This window comes from Pezoporus occidentalis, unplaced genomic scaffold (genome assembly GCF_034315485.1).
Source record: "Pezoporus occidentalis ecotype Australia unplaced genomic scaffold, CSIRO_AGI_Poc_V1 ctg54, whole genome shotgun sequence".
NCBI classification, from domain to species: domain Eukaryota; kingdom Metazoa; phylum Chordata; class Aves; order Psittaciformes; family Psittacidae; genus Pezoporus; species Pezoporus occidentalis.
This window is the reverse complement of record NW_026915877.1, coordinates 115335-135645: the sequence shown is the minus strand read 5'-3', so window position 1 is coordinate 135645 and position 20311 is coordinate 115335. Positions and strand designations below refer to the sequence as shown.

Here is a 20311-nt window from a genome sequence, read left to right as displayed (position 1 = left end):
AAACTGTAAGTTAATATTGTGCATTAAAACAGATCTGTAAGGCTTTTAATTTATGATGATATGTATACTGATCTAAGAAATTTCAAATAGCTATCTTTTCTGAGTAAACCACAACTTTGATCTTCATAGGTTCAGAAGAGCTTTTTATGTTCCAAGTGAGTTCAAAAGGTGTCTTTTTATACTAGAAGTAGTAGGTCCTATGTGTTGAAACTCCTAATGTAATACTAAGCAACAGAACTGGCTACATATTAATGTTTGCATTCTTTATTAGCTGGAGCTTGATGGAATTTCAGAGTGCCAAAATAAAAGTGGAGAATTAATATGCATAGAAGTTGTAAATTTAATTAGCCAGTATTATCAATTAGGCACACTCAGTAGAACTCCAGTATCAATTTCAATTTAGTGTATCTGTCAAAAAGTCAGACAAAATGCAATATGAATGTTCAATTTAAAAATGAAATTGATCAAATACTCATTTTTTTCATCCAGTAATCTACTGGAACCAGTACAGAAGTAAGTATTTATTCACTGGAACACTTAAAGTGGTAATGATCAGTTTTGAACAAGTAGGGTGTGATCCTGCAGCTCTCCCTATCAATTGCTGTTAAGCAAAAACCAATTTCTAGGTTTTGAACTAAGGGTAGAGAATTTTCTACTATTATATTATGGGCACAGTTCTACTGAGCAGTCTATTTCTCATTTATAAAACACTCTTGACAATTACTTTGATCCACTCACAGAGTTATTTACCAGTGAGCCTAAGAAATTTGAGATGAAATATTTATGTTATATCTTCTGGCCATCCCTATTTTAGTTTGAGATTGCTCCCTGTAGTATAATTTTGATGAGCATTCCACCATTTCCCTTTGAAAATGAAGTAACCATTAACCATATATTAAAACAAAACACTTTTTCTTTGGATTGTAGTATACAGGCAGGAATTTTAGCAGTTGGAAAAGTGAACTTGGTGAAGTGATTTCACTTTCCACTTCTTATTCTGAGCCAAAGCAAAAAAATAAGAAGATACACACATTGCTATAAACTTTAGCAACGGTTTGCTTTGTTTTAATACAAGACCTTCCTAAAGAGTGTCATTAAGCAGTCCTCTTCCAGTACAGTGAAATGAAATTGAAATGCAGTACAGCTGCTTACTTGTGCCAGCTTTAGGTAGTGTCATTACTCAAAAGTAATGAGTAAGTAGCCTTTTCTTTGTTATGATTTCTATGTCACAATGCTTCATCATGTGAATGGGAAGAAAGAAGAAAAGAGAAAAAAATATGCATGTTGACTCCTTTCCTACAAGGTTTTCTTCTGTTTTCTCATTCATCTTTAGTCCTAACCATCTGGGGATTTGGCCAAAATTCTCAGTTTCCAGTGTCCAAACATCAAATTAGAAAGGAACTTGAAATGTAAGCTATGTTTTAAAAAATCTAATAAAAGTATAAGAAATGAAAGTTTCTTACTGGATGTAAGCTACTAATAAAGCTAGTATCATACATCTAGGCAAGTGGAAAAAAAGGTAGCTCCATTCTATGTAGTACTGTCAAGAATAATCCAAAAGTGATCTGAAAGTAATTTTCTTTATCACTAAGTCACAAGAATATTTATATTTCATTAACAGCACCTTTGTTAATTAGCAATTTATACTTAAATTTTTGGTAAATCCAATATGCATCATCAGCTAGTACCAACTTAGAAAGAGGGTTTATTCTGAAATCCAGGTCTGTAAAGGTGGAATCTGATTACATGTTAAATTTGCCCCCTACCAGTATTCAATACAGTCAAGGAAAAATACCTGCTGCTTTTTTTTAATAGAGACACATCTCTACTATTTTTTTCAGTATGAGCCAGTAAGAGAAATTGAGCTAGTCATGCATCACCAAGAAAATGGATAAATTACAGTTATAGGGAATTCTGCCCTCAGTAACTGGCAAAAAATACTCATTTGTATAATAAGGTTGTATTTATGTGGAGTAGTCACACGGTAGCACACATTAAATTATGCACTTTAAAATATTTGCTGTACAGAATTATGTTTTGAAAGTGTTCATTGGAGTCAAAATGCAAACTAAAATTTAGAGAAATGTAGATAATGAGTTATAATACTTTTTTGTAGGAAACGATATTTTGTGCTGGTATGGTTCCTACACTTCACCACCACTGTATCTAAAACCTTAATGCAAGGACCTTAAATTATGTGACCAGCCTATCTCACATTTTATTAATTGTTGAATCTCAAATGAGAATACCATCTCATAACAAAACCCAGCATTCTTAATAGAAGATAATTATTCTAGTGACCCTAGCAAAATATTTTATAGTAGAAAGAGTTCTTACATATGTAAAAGTGTTTTAAAGAATGTTTTTGTTTTGTTTTTTCAGTTTTTTTTGTTTTTAAGCTCAAATACCAATTAAACAGGGCTGTAAAATAAAGCTATTATAAGCATATTTCAAATAAAAGAATAAAATTAATAGTGTTTAGGGATTTATCCTTCTTGGTTTGGAATCAACTGACAAGGAGCAAACTTTACCCAGTAAAAGCCAGGTTTCAGGACCCATCTGAGCTTTCCTGCACTTGAGCTGGTTGTACTTCATTGCAGCAATTGCACAGTGAGCAAGTCAGTATTGCCTGACCTGTCTCAGCTTTGATGTACCCTATTATTATTGAGGCTTTTCTGCATTAGTTGTATAATTTGGGATAGTGGACTTTTATTCTATAAGCAAGAATTGGGCTAACAAGAAATTATTTGTTCCATTTGTATGGCATTGTCCCTTTTACTCAGAAAAAGAGTTTGAGTGTGACTGCAGACACATCTCATTCTTGTGGAGAAATCTACTACACATTCTGAGTTGCTCTCGAGAACTCATGTATGGGCCCAGTGTTAGCAGCTGTGCAGTAGACATTTTGATTTACTGCTCTTAAATACTAAACTAATTTCAAAATCCCTCTAATTGTAGAAATGGAATAAAATAATCTGGGATATATTTCCTAGTTTTATTTACCTCTAATTTTCTATTGTATTTCAAAATCAGACTTGAAAGGAACCATTTCCTCTCTTCCCTGGATCAAAATATATATTTTGAACAACTTAAAAATAATAGATGTGGTCAACACAGGGCTACCTGGTGCTTCTCAAGTAAAGTAGGTATTTTTATTTGTTCCAAGATTTCAAGTATCAAATGTGAAATACAAATGTCCATTTAAAAAAATTTCTTGCTCTGCATAAAAGGGAGCAAATCAAAACTAAGAAAGCTGTTAGAAAAACAGGGCATGATCTAGGCTAGCGCCAACTGCATCATGAACCAAATGAAGAAACACTGAAATGTGCAGAAAAACATAAAGTTAGGATAAGATCCTTAGAACAGTAGCTCGGCAGTAAAAGACTTGGCATTCCACATGCCTGAAATACATAGGGAAAAAACAGTAACAGCTTGCAATGAGGAGCATAGCAGTTCACATCAAGATGAGTGACAATCATCACCAAAATACAGAAGAAAGCCACTCTGCAGGAATTATAGGGTTTAGTTTAATTTGCATTATGCAACCTCTGTGGCTTTGCAGGTGGGCTAAGCACCAGCTCCTGTCCTTGTCAATTTGCTGCTCTATCAAGGTTTTCCTTTTGCATAGCTCCCAGAGGAACAAAACTTTCATACAAGGCATTTCTGCTGTCCCAAACCTGAAAATTCTAAGAATGGAGATTGCTGTGAGGATTCCTTAACAATATGCTAGTGTCAGCAAGAGACACTGGGGCAAGTATCAGTACACCATCAGGTACACAGCCAGTAGGTGTGTATATAAAATGCATCCTTTACCAGCTGATTTTTATTCTGACTATTCAAGTTGTCCCTTCTGTTCTTCCTGTCCTAATCTACCTAATCCAGGTTCTTGTTGTTGTATGGTTGTCACAATATTCCTGCTGCTAGATGGTGAATGCCATTTTTTCTTCCAGCCACAAAAGACAAGGTATTCTGATGATAGAGAACAAACCCCATATTGCAACCTTAATCTCATAGCTCTTCATTGTGAGGATGGTGAGACTTTGGAACAGGTTGCCCAGAGAAGCTGTGGCTGCCCCATCCCTGGCAGTGTTCAAGTCCAGGTTGATGGGGCTTGAAGCAAACTGGTCTAGTGGAAGGTGTCCCTGCCCATTGCAGGGGGGTTGGAACTAGGTGATCTTTAAGGACCCTTCCAACCTAAATCATTCTGTGGTTCTGTGTAACATTGAAATTACAGCTGTTTTGGAAAATGCATGAGCTGTCTGCCTTGCGTCATGAGACAGTTTGCAATGCAGAACTTTCAAGATATCTGGGGTTACAGAAGAAACTTAGGAGCCTGCAAGCTTCCTAAAAGGGGAAGATCCTGGGTGTGAAATCATACTTTTTATGCTTCTGATTTAAAAGCTTAATTGTACACAGTTGTAGAGAAGTAGATTTATACCAATAATAAACACAGATTTAACAATAAATTTGCATAGTAAATGGCTGAAGAATCACTGAAACAGGAGTTTTCATATTAGAACTCAAATTGTGTACTAGATCTCCACTAGTCTCTTTCTTCCTTCATGTCTACTCCTGTGCCACAACTACTGTTGTCTCAATAATTACTACTCTGCGGTATTAGATAGCTCTTATCAATGTGATCTTGGTTAGGTTTCAATAAGTGATGTTTAAGCAAGAAAAGGATAATCTAAAGGAAAATCTGGAAGATCAAAGACGGTGAGCACATGATCCAGCACACGTACACAAATTGCTTTATATGCGGGGAGTGATTTTAATTTTAACAGATACACAGAGGTGAATAGCTCTTTTGGGTTAAAAAGCATTTCTACCAGCCTGGCTTTGCTCTGAATCAGTTGAGCAGTGCTTGCACATTTGATTGACTCCACAGAGAGCAATAACAGGTAAGTGAAACAACAGCCACCTGTTATTTTCTGTATTAGCTATTTACTGTGAATGTGCCTCCACATTCCAAAGAGTTTGGAGTTACCCTTCTGCAGAGTCTTAAAGGTTTAACGGGAGGGCGATTGGTTGTTACTAGTCCTACTTTGACTTTAATACGTGAGCTGGACAAATATATTCAATTTACTTAGAAGTTTTCTTTGATTTAGAAGCTGTTTTACCAAATGCAGACCCATGCTTCATCTTTAAAAAGTAAATTCAAACATAGCTATCAGAACTTCTATTATTTCTGCAGTGTTCTTTGTTTTTTTACAGAAAGCATTGATTTTCTTTATATTCTTTTCCTGATTGCTACTCACAGAAAATTGTGTGTGTATTGTTTGCAGCATGATTCAATGTAAGAGAACATAAATTCTTAAAGAGCTAAAATATGTATGAAGATAGTTCCTTAGGGATATCCAGTGAACTGAAAGATTTTTACCTGAAATTAGATCTAATTTTTAAAAATAATTTTAATCTTACAACCCAATAGTATGTGTTTCATTTCATTCATTTATTTATTATTTTCCCTTTTACCTTTCCTTTGTGGTTAAAGGAATAAATTGTTGCAAATAATTACGAGTAGGCAATTAAATATTGAAGCATAGCATGGAAGAGGTGCAGGGGCTTGTTTTTTGGTTTGGTGTTTTTTTTTTTCTTTAAGGATGAAATATGGATCATGGTAGTTCTGCTGTCAAAGTGCTGGGTATAAGTAACAAGTGTCAACACCTCACCCATGCCCAGGTAATATATCCCCTCTAAAACATTTAACACCAAAGATCAAGGATTAAATTTAATCATGTCATTTTAATATAAAACATTGCTTTTAAGAAGTATTTTACAGTTAGAGTTTGTGTAGCCAAGTAGAAATATCCATAAAGTAACATCCTACACCGAGTAGATGAAACTGACTGTCACTAAACCATAGGACTCCATCAGTCAGCTCAGTAGTTAAATGATCTGAGGGCTGCTGTTCTTTTAGATGCCCCGGGAACTGAAGAGTACATTTTAGAAGTATCACCATTTACATAGAAGCAAAGATTTTGAAATAGATGAAAACTGGGTTGGGGGGGGGGGGGGGGAAGAAAAAAAAAAAAGAAAAAGTATAGATTATTTGCCACAAAAATACATCATGAAAAAGCAGAGGATGTTAAAGGAAAGGGCATGCACAGCAGACAGCAGAAAATAATTCACAATACTGAAAAGAACAGTAGAGCATAAAACTTCTTTTTTCTACGTTTTCCTATTCTGAGTCCATCGTTCAGAGCCTCTAGGCCTTTCCAGCTTTTTGTGTGCTTTCTGTCTAAGACCTTACTAAATCTGGTATTCATTCCTGTTTGTTGTCTCTACTTGCTTTTCTTCTTATAGATGTTCAGCAGTGTTCTCCGCTGAGTCTCCCATTCTGTTTCAATGTCTCTTTTTGTTAATTTTTGGTCTTGCTTAAGTGGATTGTGTTCATGTAACATTTCTGTGGAATTCTTTACCACATTAATTCTTCTTTAGTTTAGTTCATCAAAACTACAAATAGATTAGTTCTTTAATACAGTTCTTACATGCTTGACCTGTTGAGGTTTGTTTTTGGTTTTTTTTTGGGGGGGGGGTGGTTGCTACTTATTGCTTTGGGATACACAAAACACTGAGTTGTAGATTTGTCATATAAAGTTTAAAAAATATTTATGAAAAAAATAAAAGAAATTCTTTAAAACCTCAGAAGATATAGCAGTCAGAAAGACCCAAAAATAAAATACTCATAGAAAGTCAAAATAACAAGTGAATGTAGAAGTTATGTTAGTAGCTACTAAGCGCTGAAGGTTAAAAGAAAAATAAAATAAAGAAAAATAAAATTATTTACTGGAAGATGACATTATGAAAGTGAATTACTGAATTATAAAGCTGGAGAGAGAGAAGATAGAAACTAGCCACAGATATTTATTTTTTCTTTATTAAATTGGAGGTGGAAAAGAAAATTAAAAAAGTTAGGTAACTAATAAGAAACAGAAAGTCTTTTGGGCAAATTTTTCCTCTCTTTTTAAGGTGGAGGAACCTAAGAATGAAGTATCTGCTGTTTCCCCTAGTGTTCCATGTGGGTGAGAATGGCAAGGATGCAACAGAGCAGATGAAACTTGAAAAAGTTGTATAGCTGAGGAAGAGCAGGATGTCAAAGACAAGGCAGAAGATGTTCAGAGCTAGAAAAAATGTCACAGAGGGAAGTGAGTGGGAAATATATTGGCAAGAGATAAAGACTTCGAGATTTGAGACAGAACTTTTCTTGGTGACATTGAAAACACTCTGTTAGGCATTTGGAAGTAATCCGTTGTATTGATTCTGCACTCAGTGTGGAAATGATTATTGTGTTTGTGCACCAGCTACTAAACATGCTAAGCTGTTTTATCAGCATCTTTTAGTTTTAATATTCTGAAGGATAGCCTTTGGACACTGCAGTCCTATGCCAAGAAGAGAATTCTAATGCCCCCTGGTACCTGACTTGGTTATATTAACACATTTCGTCTGTGACTGACAGGCTCCATTCATTAAATTATGAAACCCAAATTAACCCCAAGCACTCCGTTCTGTGCCATTCCTTGTCAGGGCCGAGGGAAAGCAGCCCAAATTATGCCATTGGCTTTCCACCCAGTCCCCACCCTTTTTATTTTATTTTTTTTTTATTTTCTTTTTTGCTTTGCAGATCTTGTAATTTAAAATAAGGATTGAACTGTTATCTCTAATCTGTTCTGAAATGCTTCGATGAGTCTTTTATAGACGGCTTCAAACAGGTCAGAATACAGACTTACTAATACTGTAGAATTAGGAATACTGGCCAGTTTGAGAAGAGTCTGGGGCTGTCTACAAGTGTTTGTTTCTCACAGAAAAGGTATCAAGATCTCCTTCCTTTGCAAAATAAAACCATGTTCATGGCTATGAAGAGCTTCTGCAGCATTAGTCAGCCAATTTTGCAGCCTTTTCTATTCACGAGGTAAAGAAGAAAAGCATCCAACGAACCGGGTTGGGCAAAGCCTTGGGTGGCATGGTTTAGTGTGAGGTGTCCCTGCCCATGGGAGAGGGGTTGGAACTAGATGATCTTAAGGTCCTTTCCACCCCTAACTATTCTATGATTCTATTCAATGATTCTATTCTAAATTATCTAAATGGGGTCTACTTCCCTTTGAAAAAAAATGAAAGCTTGCTGCCTGAGAGATCTCAGCTGGCACCTGTTACCTGAGAGTGATTAGGTGAACATGCTTCCTACCCACTCTTCTCAGTAAGGGAGCACTTCTCCTCTTTGGAAAAAAAAAAAGATGTGACAAAGCTGTTGCTGCTGAACAGCATATTGCAGTGAGGTCATCTTCTCTCTAAAAATCTAAAGACGAATACTGCAGCTGCTGCCAGTTGTTCTTCTTGAAGGGCTTTCTGAATATCATTTAATTTAAATTTTATCTGGGGATATAGTCATTCTTGTAAGAGATAGAAGATCAGGAAAATACATTAGCTTTTAGTTGTAATTGTCATCTTTCCAGGCCTCTTAACTCGGGATTTGTGGTGTTCTACTTTTTTTTTTTTCCCCAGTTTTCAGTTGTTTTTTCAACAGATTTGTGCCAATATCTATCTTTTATATATGCTATCTCCATCTTTGAAGAATGAAATTCAATAATTTCATCTGAACTTAAATCAGTTAAATATGGAATTACATGGTAAATGCAGCACATGTCCATGTAGTTGTGGAAATTACAACCAAATGTCAAGTGATTGCTGAAAGTCTGGGCAACATCAGTATCTGAAGTGTGGATTTAATACATTTCTGCCTGTTTTTGGTTTTGTGTTTTTTTTGTTTGTTTTTTTTTTCTTGTGGTTGTTGTTTATTTTTATGGGTTTTTGGTGGTTTGTTTTGTTTTTTTTTTTAGTTTTGAATCATGTTTTGGGTATAAATAGCCGTATTTGTATTGTCCATATGGTCTGATAGTCTATTATATTAGTCTATTGACCTACCCCAACACAGCAGTATTTGGAATGTTGTGCCCCCTGTCTTACTCTTTCAGTGAGAACAGTGATACTGAGTTTAGTAAAACCTTTCCCATTTGATTATGCTGCTTCTGGGAGTCCTGCTTTCTGACATAGCACTGATGTGTTAGTGTCACTAGAAAGAAATATTTCGTGTGAGCTGTTTTATAGAGAAAGTTGGTTGTGAGTTCCTTGAATTTTTCAGAAATTTTCAAGAATGACTATAAATTTTTCATATGTAGAAGATAAAATACACAGCAGACAACCATCCTGTAACAAATGGTACCATCTGAAAATGTGAAGTTATGATTGTCATATTTTAAACTGCATGATTTTATGCTGAGTTGGAAGCTGTACACATCATATGGATGGGATGCATGCATGTACCATATCTCAGGTTGCTGACGGAAAGCAGTGACACTTTGCTCTGAAAACTTTAAGTCATCTTCCTGTTAACATTGCAGTAGCTGTGGGAAGTTGTGATATATTGGAGCTGCAATTACCTGGGTGGACCACAGGAGCATTCCTTTTTTATTTTTTTTTTAAATAGCAGAAGTTTTCTATGATAGAAATATATTCTGCTAATAAAAAAGGCCATCTGCATACTCACTGTTTTCTAAACAATCTCTGTTCCTATGTCTTTTCCAATGTACCCAGTGCTACATAGACTTTGTGACCTTCTTGCGCTGCCTTCTTGATGTTTGACAATGCAGATCCAAGTTCATCAGACTGCCTGAATTGTGGAGCAGCAGTAGCAAAAGAGCAACTCAACACAGCGGTATCAGCCTCATTAGCAGTGATAATGGGCTCTTAGTGCAGTCTTGATTCTCTTATGATTTTAATGGCACAGCTTTCTCTTTTTTTTTTTTTTATAGGGAGAAAGCATAAAGTCGGAGAACTTTGTAGCCAATAAAATATGGAGGGTTACAGATATACATTCCTTATTCTCAAGGTGTCGTTCACTTTGTTCTGAAGAGCAGACCATTGTCAATAAAAAAGTGTTTGATGGGAGATTTTTGTTAGGAAACTCTGAATTTGAAATATTCAGGTCAGGAAGAGCACACTGTGATAGTCAGCATTTGGTTTGAACTTCTGAATGTTGGAAGGGGTTTTGGAGGTGCTGCTTGAAAGAAAGTAAATCTCTGATCCTGGATGGTCTCTCAATTTATTAAAACTCTGAATGAACTGTTAAAGGCACTTCACAGAGCATTATACATTGAAAAAGTCAGTAAAAATAATAGTGTTCCCTTAAAAGTCCTCTATACAAATTTTTTGAAATCGTTTTGGATATAGTTGTATTTTTCTGATAGTTCAGCCTGGTAGGCAGCCCAGGTCTGCAGAACAGTTGGATTCCTTACTAGTTGATATGTTGCTGCATTTTGCTGGTATAATTGTAATTGGGAGACTTGTTAGTAGTCCTTACGTCTGAGTATAATCCCTGTTTTATTCTCTTTGGATTGAAATAAAAATCTGGTGTTGCCTTTAAAAGATGAACTCTGAATTTTGGCACAGCTCTGCTTGATGCTGTGCCTCATTCTCATGAGGAAATTGACTTTCCTTTCCAATTTGTCACTACTTCAAGAAGCCAATATTATTGTAATGATTAGCAGTTTGTTTAAATATATTAGGGTGAATCCTAGACGCCAGCCAAGCTTTTTTCCCATATCAATTTAGCGGGTCAAAACACAGAACGAATGGTGGTACAGATGTCTTTCCTATCCCAATTTTCAGGCCTGTGTAGCTATCATGCAACTTCTGATGCTTATTAGAGACAAGAAGAGCTCTACCAAGAGAAAAGAACTGCCTTTTCTCTGAAAATGGTAGGAGCCGACACCTTACATGTCCTTTACCCATGCTTTAGAAAACTGATGAAGAGGAAGCGGTAATCTGCTCCTATATATATTTTGGGACAGAGAATAACCAACAGCACCACATCCCCAGGTATATAAAGCGCATAAACCTTTGCAATCTAACCTCAGATTAAACAGACGTAATTTTAATAGCATATCAGCAGAGTATAAGGATGCATTTGTTTGCTTAATCAGTGGGATGTTCCTCCCTTCATCACTGTGGTGCTTGTGTCCCCTCAGAATAATCTATACATTTTGTTTTTATACCAACCATGCAAAAACAAAGAACTCGGTCATCTCTAATTTTAATCAACTTTAACATTAGAGTCAAGAGGATATGTTTGTCTTAAGTTGCAATTAATTTTTATTTTATTTTTTTCCAAAAAGGTAGCTGCTTAAATCACTGTAGAACAAAAAAAAGCTGCTAGGTTTGACATTTTTAATAAATGTTCCCGTTATCTCAAATGGAAAGAACTTTGCATTTGGGGGGGGAGGGAAACGACAACTCCAAGGAACATAACAGTTGTGTTTTACTAAAACAGCAAATTGTTTTTGAAGGAAAACTAGATTTTCTGTTTCTTTGTATTTTCTTCAATCTTCTTTTAAAAATGTGAATTTTCCTTGGTTGTACTAAAACTATTAAAAAATTACATTTTTCTCCCCACAAAAAAGAGTAGGGGGTAGGATATGCTGATACTATTTAATTTACACCACTCCTTTGTTATTAATTTAACAATTCAGGATTTGCCCGTGTTTCATAATAATAGCTGTGAAATGGGTCCGAAGCATCATAGTAAATCCATGGAAATATTTCTTATACCTACTGTCCTGCAGCTCATCTACATACTGTAGCTGAATCACCTACTGCAGTGACAAGGAGAGCAAACGGAAGTGATAAAAAATAGAAAATAAAGAAGCTATTCACTACAGTTCACAATATGACCTAAAATTAGCATCACTTCCAGGTCCCACCTGGAACAGAACAATATAACCTCTATGTTACCTGAATAATCATTATTCAGTATGTAAATATTCTGTAGGAGTTTACTTTTTTACTGGTAGCCAGAAACAGTACCCCCAAATCTGAATCTGGATCCTCAGCCGTGCAGTGTACAAGACAGTGCAGCAACAAATGGTGTCTGTAACGAAAAGCCTGTTTTCAGGAGATATTGCAGTAAGTCTCGTGGTGGGGTTTTGACTTTTAAAATGTAAAGTGGCTTCAGATTAGCTCACTAATATGCTGATATCTGTGTGCCTGGACCAGAAGAAGATCTCAGAAGCAGGGAGTTATCACTCCCAGGATTTTCTTGGCAGGCTTTGGTGCTGTCAAGAGCTGCCATGCTCCACACAGCTGTAAAAGCTAGGTTAGAGATGGGTATTGCCTGAAATAACCAGCCCAGGCTGAGCACAGGCAGCCTTGAGGGTATTTCCAAAGGAATTTGTTCTAGTCTGCTCTCACTGTCCCCTCTGTTTCTGTTGGTGCATGAATGGTTTGGGGGCAGGCAGGCAGCTGGTGAGAAATCATTTCCACACTGATGATCCAAGATGTATGCGCATAAGGATATATGTAAATAGTTCTACATATCGTTGACCTGTAAAAAAGTGCATATAAAGCCTATGCCTAAGTACATGTGCTACTATCTGTTTATTACCTGATTCATGTCAAGCTATGTATGAAGTAGTTATATTTTCCTCTCTTTTATTAAATAATATTTTTGGTTGGAAAATTTGCTTTCTTTGCCTTGCAGAATGTTTTCTTATGGGATAACAGTGTAGTGTACAGCAGGGGTTTCTTGCTCTTTGGTTTCCAAACTCCGTTTTTGGATCAAACCCACTGTTTTGTAGATACATTTCACATTCTCGTCTAATGAGATTTTTCAAGATCTCATTTCAAAATTAAAAAAAAAATAAATCAAATCTCCAAACCAAAATACTTCACGTAAAGTAGGGAAAGGTATATCAAATAGGAAAAGGAGTACATGAAATAAATGTGCAACTTGTAATAAGTAGCACTGTAGGTATTGCTTATATACCCATGCGGCTTTTGCTGCAACTTGTGACATCTTTCATAGAAGTGTCACCTTTAGGAGGCTATTTTTGGCAATGATGTTTCTGCATGGGATTTAAAAGGTAACAGTGAGTACTGGTCATACTCTCAAGAGATCACCTTCACATTCCCTCAAATATTTCCAGGCACGTTAAAAAAGTGAGTAGTAGATATTGCTGAATAGCTATGTACCCTTGTTTTATTCTTTCTTATAAAGACAGATTCAGTAAAAACTTTGCCAATATTATGCTATACTTTTCAGCAGTATTCAAAGCTATTACTTTCTTTGGATAAGCAGCAGTTAGTACAAATCTTAAATATACATGTAGAAAAATACTCAGGCTTTATAACACTTGTCACTTGCAGAACAACTAAAGCAGCAAAGATTCACCATCTGTGCTAGAAAAATGTTAATGTAAACCTTTTATACCTAGAGAGTCTGGTGTTACCTTCTTTCACTTATTTAGCCACAAATAAGCAGAAGAGGAGACATTTATGAAACTTAACTGACTCTTAGTTTTTCTTCTTTCTGCAAAGAGTATGAAACTGTCTTATGTTTTTGTAACCTACAAGGTTGCTGTGTGTGAGTTGTTTAACAGACCTCTGCAAACTCTGCTAGCAGACGCTTTGACATTTTCATGGCTTGTAGGGAAGTCAGTCATTACAGAGAGGCTGCTAAATTATGGAAGCAATTTTGATCTTGTGGTTCTTTGCCACTATTGCTTCCTATAAACTTTGAGGACATTTGTGGAAAAAGTATTGTTGTACTTGGCTGGTGAAGTGGCTCCTGAGTTACTTAACAGCATTCATTTCTAGGCTGTTCACGGATTTCTTATGTTGGCCTGCACTCTTTTTGGCCAGGCCAGCAGGTAGGCTGATCTCCAGCTCATTTTACAGCCAGTTCTAGGAGACTGAAGAGAAAAGAATCTTTTTGCCTTTCCTCATGCTGAATCCAGTGTAAGGATTCCTTACAGAGATCTGTTTCTGTCATTGCAGTGCTGTCTGTGCACAGCCTCCAGTCATGCAGCAGATGAAAAAAGACAGAAAGAATTTTTTAAAAGAGGAGGCAGATACTGTGACATTCAGCTTTGCTGCTTCCTTGGTATGCTTCCTGTCAGAATTTGACTTAATAAATAACTCTTAAAATCTATATTTAGAATGGGAAGTATTTTAGCAAGAAATAAGACTCAGCACAACCAAATCTATTTAAGTGCAGCATAACTGAAATGTCAACATAGTCACGAAATGCCTCAAGGTGTTTCTTTGGTGAAGGCTGGATGTGACACAAAATAGGTGTCTGAATATCATGGTACAGAAAAAGCCTTTGTGTACTCCTCAAATCTAATCTTGCACTCATGTTACTGAATGTTTGAAAGTGCTTGGCTGAAGCCTGGCTTCTGCTGAGGTCCCTGCTCTTCCTTCCTTCCATGGAATCTGACAGTTCAGAGAAGAGTTTGATCTTGGGGGAGAGAGAAGTTCAACAGCTCTCCATTCTTTCAAGTGCGGAACCTTTCCTGCAGGGACCCCCAGCATTAGCTTGGACCTCCTGCCTTGCTTGGCAGTACAGATCTTATCTTTTCTCAGTGAGTGATAGTGGGCACACTTCGCTTGGGAAATTTATTGGAAATCTTGGTTTGCTCAAAATGATGGTTGATTCTTCACTCTGCTGCTGGAGTGGCTTGAAATAAGACGTCACCATTTTACACAAGCTGCTATCCTCCCTTTTTGGCAAAGGCCAATACTTCACTAAATATGGAAAGTACCATTAAAGTGTCTTTTCACCTTTCGTATTTTTGAAAATGAGTTAGTTACTGCCTATTACTCTTTTCCTAGGAAAGTCCTCTACTTGGTGACCCATAACATGCTCCTTGAAGTATGCTGCCCTGCTGGCCTTCCACTGGAAATAAAACCACTGTGATAAATGGTAGTCACAAGGAATAGTGTGTCCTCTCTGCTCCCCCCATCCCCCAGCTTCCTGGCTGGTGCTGCTATAGGAGGATGGGCCATGGCCATGGAACCTGTTGTGGTTATAATTATACGAGGTTTATTTATTCATACATCCTATCCTATCCTAGCCAGCACTCTGGCTCTAGATTTCAGTCTGCCTGCGTGACACATCTTTTTTTAGCAATTGATAGGCAGAGAAGACTAATCCAACTGACTTCTGCTTTATGAGGCAATACAGGTTGTTGTGTGTTTTTTTTTTTAAGAGGTTAAGTTCAGCTAGATCTTTATCAGCAAACTGTGATTTTAGAAGGAAAGTGAACTTGACAATTGTTTTAACAACCTGAATGTTTATGTATGCCTTTGGTTAACGCATTAAGTCAATATTTGTTAAGTCTGATTGATAAAAATATGTGCCTTTCATCAAGGTCAAATTAATTTGTGGAAATTTGCTTTTGCTTGCCATGCTGCTTTTGCACAGAATCCCTGTCAGACTTCACAAAAACCATGCAGGCGTTTTCTCATTTAAGTTATTATCTTCACTGTGAACTTCCCTGTGAACGTTACCTCATTTGAATGTGTCTTTTTTTTAAAGGATGCCTCAGATTGGATTCCAATTTAGGCAGGTGATAAATTACCTGACTTGACCTGATTCATTAATTTAAATGGTATTTGAAGTTTTTATTTTATTCAGGGCTCCTCTGATAGACCTGTCTTACAGACATAAATGTCCATTCATCAGCTATTTGAAGGACATAACTTGAAACTGGTTGTGACTGCTAGGGTGTACACTGTCCACTTGTTTAGATTGTTTTCTGGCTTAGGTTTTCAATGGATGTTGCAGGTTACGTCAGGCAAATGTGAGGCTGATTTTGCATTAGATAGTAAGGCTTGGAAAGGAGTGCTGAAACTGTGTTAAATATGTATGCACATATTTATGTATATTCAAATGTTCACATAATTAAACTGTGTTTAAACTGCTGTTTTCACACAGTACAACCATACCATATGTTGGAACATAGTTCTGAAGTTACTCTATGTAGTATATCATAGGACTAAGTAAAAAGCATAATTTTGTAACTGAGGACATTAGAGTATAGCTTTACGGTATACAGAGATGGAAGATTTTTTCTTAAGTATTATTGCAAATACGAAAGCCATGCAATGCAATAATGAAGTTAATTCTAGAAAGAAAAACAAAACAACCAAGCAACCCTCTGTTGCTATCCTACTGCAGATTCATCTTGTGAGGTACCATATTCACTTAAAATTTGTGTCTGTTATCAGTTGATTCTTATCATATGGTTCTGAAAATGATATGTGCCTGCATTATAGGATTAGCTTATATGTGTTTTTCTATAACTGTGGGGAAAAAACAGGAAGGAAAGATTGGTTTAGGGAAGGGAAACATGACAAAGAACTAGTTTAGCACCAGAATTGGAGTAAGAATCCAGCAATTTTTTTGTTGCCATCCATAGAACAAATGTTCTTAAATGAAAGACACATACAACAAGTAGCAATGCTACACCAAAGAAATCATCAAAATTGCTTGTGAACTGAAGTTTAACCACTGAAGGCTGCTAAATTTCCTTCTTTGCCTGGGTTTGGTAAGAGTTACAGAGAGGGACATGGAAGGACTATGAAAGAGCTGTTGCAGGAGATGACAATTACTGCTTCCTGAAAGCTCTGAAATGTTGCTGTCACACACAAAAAAAATCTGATTAGGTTCATTTGCATTTGCAATGCTTCAGATGATAGCAGGATGGAAGAGTTTGGTGGTAAACTGCCTTGAGGGGAGGTAGTGGCCATAGGTGCTAGAAAGAGGCAAGCAGAGTAGCTATGGTTAGAGGTAAGGAAGTTCATTCATAGTAGCCATAAAAGCATGGTAAAAGAAGAAAAGAATATATTATAGGCTTAATGTATATTACAGTGCTTTAAGTAATAATACAGTTGTAGTTTGGTTAACAGTGAGGAGGTTGCAATAATGAATTTTCTGACTTGCCGTCAAACCTCATTAACAAACAAGAAAGGGAAAATGCTGCAAAATAATATATTTTTGTCTTCTGAAACCCCTCTTTTTTAAAATGTGATATTAGAATTATTTTTCACAGTTCCCTAAGTATTGCATGGGGTTTTTTTGTTGTTTTGTTTTTTTTTTTTTGTTGGAGAGACTGTCTTTTAGAAGCAGGTAGAAAGAAAAGCTTTTTGTTTCTACAGTTCTTTGTTCTGTATGCTGGGCTCAGGACAATAGAACAGTTTGGAATGGTTCTTTTGGGGGAATAACTGAGTGTGTTCAGAATGGAGAACTTTTGGTAGTGTGCTGGAGGGAGAGAAAATGAGGAACACGTAGCAAAATTAAAAACTTGAGAGAGAGACAAAAAGATGTCAAGATTTCCTTACTGCAAGCACAAGACCCAGAAACTTGTAAGGAAAAGAAAAAAACCTCCCTAGACAGGAATGTCAGAATTTCTTCAACCCAAACGTCATTGAAAGTCAATCTGGCTGTGAAAGAGCTCTGAATCAACAGGCACTTTCCTTGTTTCAGCAGCACTTACTATTTGTTTGTAGAGATGGTAGCTAAATTAATCATTTACATTCAGATTTAGATGCCCAAATTAAATATTTTCCTGAGATATGGTGTACAGCTATAGTTCCCATTGAGACAATTCCTTCTAGCAGCTGGAATTAAAAAATGCCCAGTGCTTCTGAAATTCAACCACTTAATTTAGGATCTAGACCAAATGAAAGATTTAGTAAAAAAAAAAATTATTTATTTTTTTTTAATCGAAACCCCTCAGGCCTGTAAGTGTTGCTTTGAATCTTGTTTGGCAACTCACAGATTGTTGTTGAAAACAATATGTAGCTGATTCTGTATTAGAAGTTATACCTACAAGTTTTCAGACTCCATCTCCAACCCTGGGCTGAAAGCAAGACCTATCTATTGAAACACATGCAGAAAAACAGAGGTCCAGGTAATGTTCTTGAAGATCAAGATAGAAATATAATATGTCATATGTAATATTTTACATAGAATATTATATATATGTTGCATATAATATTATAATTGACATGTTATCGTGTTATATACTGTAAATATGGGAATATAATGAAGCCATAATAAATCAATTACCAGTATGTCTTCAGCAGCTGTTGTGGGGAGATGAAGGAAAATTTGATCCTCAGCCAAAAGAAACTGTGAGCAAGACTGAAGGAGATACAAAATGTGCAGCAGAAGTAATGAATTGAAGGAGCAGGGTTAAAACCCAAACTGCTTAAGGGTCAATCTTCTAGTCAGAAGTAGTATTACAGAATTAAGTTGCTAGAAATAATTTATCGGAAGAAATGTGTGGATGTTGGTCTCCTTTAGTAAGAAGGCAAGCCCAGAAATACATCTTTGCTTTTGATGCAGACCATCCCTTCAGTTACCTGGCAGCAGTGACTGATCAATTCTAATACTTTCTGTATAGTCTCAAGGTAGCCTTGCACTTGGCAGGGGTGAGAAGGGGGAAATCAGTTTGTGCTGATAGGCTTTACAAAATAAAGCAAGGCCTTTTCTAAATTTAAATAGAATTATATCCTGGTTGTTAGGAAAAGTGAAGGTGAACTGTACACACTTAAATTTAGCTGCTGAAGAAAATGCTTTCCCAATTTAATTTTCAATTTTTATTTTCTTCATGAAAAATCTAATTACACTGCAAGTGTTTTAAATTATTGCCTCTTTAATTGCCTTTTTATTTTCACAGTAATCATCTATTCAGATTTTCTACTATACAGACTGTACTGAAATTCATGCACTTAATGGCTTTTATTAAAAGTCATTAAATAAATAAAGGATTTTTTTTTTTCTCAGCTGTTCCAATCTTATCTTTAACTTTGGACATACAAAGCTTTTCTACTAGGCTTGGGAACAGGGAATGGCAAGAAGATAACTAACAGTCATATATCAATTTGTTTCACTGATGTTTTATAAATATATTTGTACATGTCTCTTCTCATGAGTGCATAAGGACTTAGCTATCATCAATATGTAAACAGCATAATTTTTCAGGCACAAGCCCATTAGTAATACAAATATTTTGCAGGAAAGATGCTTGTATCCTGGTTTTATTCTATTATTAATTTTCAAGAAAAAAAAAAGGTGATACTATAACTGTGAATTTCTTGTAATTGCTGTTCAAACTCCTAGCACGACTGAATGTTATAGAAATGGTGGGAATATTTATCTCTGTGGAGCAAATTCTCTTTGAAGTCTAAGCATCCTTTAAATAGTTCTGTTACTAAGTCAAGGAAAAAGGACATCTAATCCCAACTAAAGATGTTCCACATTTGTAAAAGGCTTCCTGCCTTCAGAGGGCTCTTCCACTGAATGATTTTGTTACTCTTGACGGTGATAAAAGCTGCTATAGATTTCTTTGACTGCATAGCTAGTAAACTACCAACAAACGTGGTTCAGGAGAAAGGTTTGCTTCATGTTCTTTGAACTGTTGAAGATTACATGATGACTACATAATTTTGCCAAATTTCATAACCATATTTTATGAGGGCAAAATACACAGCTGTTTATGAAAGTCTTCAAATGACATGCAAAATTTATACCATGCTGAAAAGAGTCTCCTGTAAGAACGGTTTACAGACAGGTAAATACAGTCTTGATTTTTCCAAGCTATAAGACCTATAACCAAGTTTATCTTCTGATGTGTAGCTTCTGATGATCATAGAATGCTAGAATGGTTTTGGCTGGAAGGGACTTTCAAGATCATCTAGGCCTACTCACCTGCCATGGGCAGGGACACCTTCCACTAGACCAGTCTTGCAAAAAAAAAGAACAACAAACAATTCTTATGATGCTGAGTTGCAAGAAATAGTTACAAATGTAAACTAAGGTGATGCATTTCTTTGTTACCTTCCTATTCTGGATGTTGAGGGCTCTGCTCACTGAATCCTACATAGTCGAAGCATGATAGTTCTCTAAGGAGAGGATGACCAGGCTCTCTGCCAAGCTTGAAATGAGCTGAGAGCAACTAGAGTTACGTCCATGTCCTATGTTTCTACTTGAAGAAGTAGTGAAAAGCTAGACTGAGAGATACTGTTATTTTTCTATACTTTGTGGAGAGGATACATCAAAATAGTTTGAGAGAAGCAGCAGCCCCTGAGAAACCTGCACAGTCTTCATTGTCTTAAGCCAAGCACTTGGCATGGTTGGACTGTTCTCAAAAATATCAAAAACTTTAAAAATGGAAACTGGAGAAAAAAACAGGTAGTTTTCTCCCCCATCTTTTTCTCCCTCTGGAAGCCAGGGAAGAGCCAGGTTAACTTTTAATGTGCCAGAATATAGTAGCCAAATGTTTAAGTAGTACATGAAGCCTTTGTGTAAATACCATAGTGATTCCTTATGTATTGTCAGTAGCTAGAAACAGGGCTGATCTTTGTAGTACAGTTTAACCTCTAAAGCATATCACCTGAGTTGCTAATTTTTGGTGTTATCCTTTGCAGCTGTGCCTCTAATAATCTCAGACTCTGGGATGCTGAGAATTTT

General features: G+C 36.2%; 1 protein-coding gene across 1 annotated transcript in view; it reads left to right on the top strand.

The window, feature by feature from the left end:
• Window positions 1–20311, top strand: part of LOC134173667 (low-density lipoprotein receptor-related protein 1B-like) — a 499799-nt gene that overhangs the window by 365160 nt on the left and 114328 nt on the right. The gene's annotated exons all lie outside the window — the stretch shown is intronic.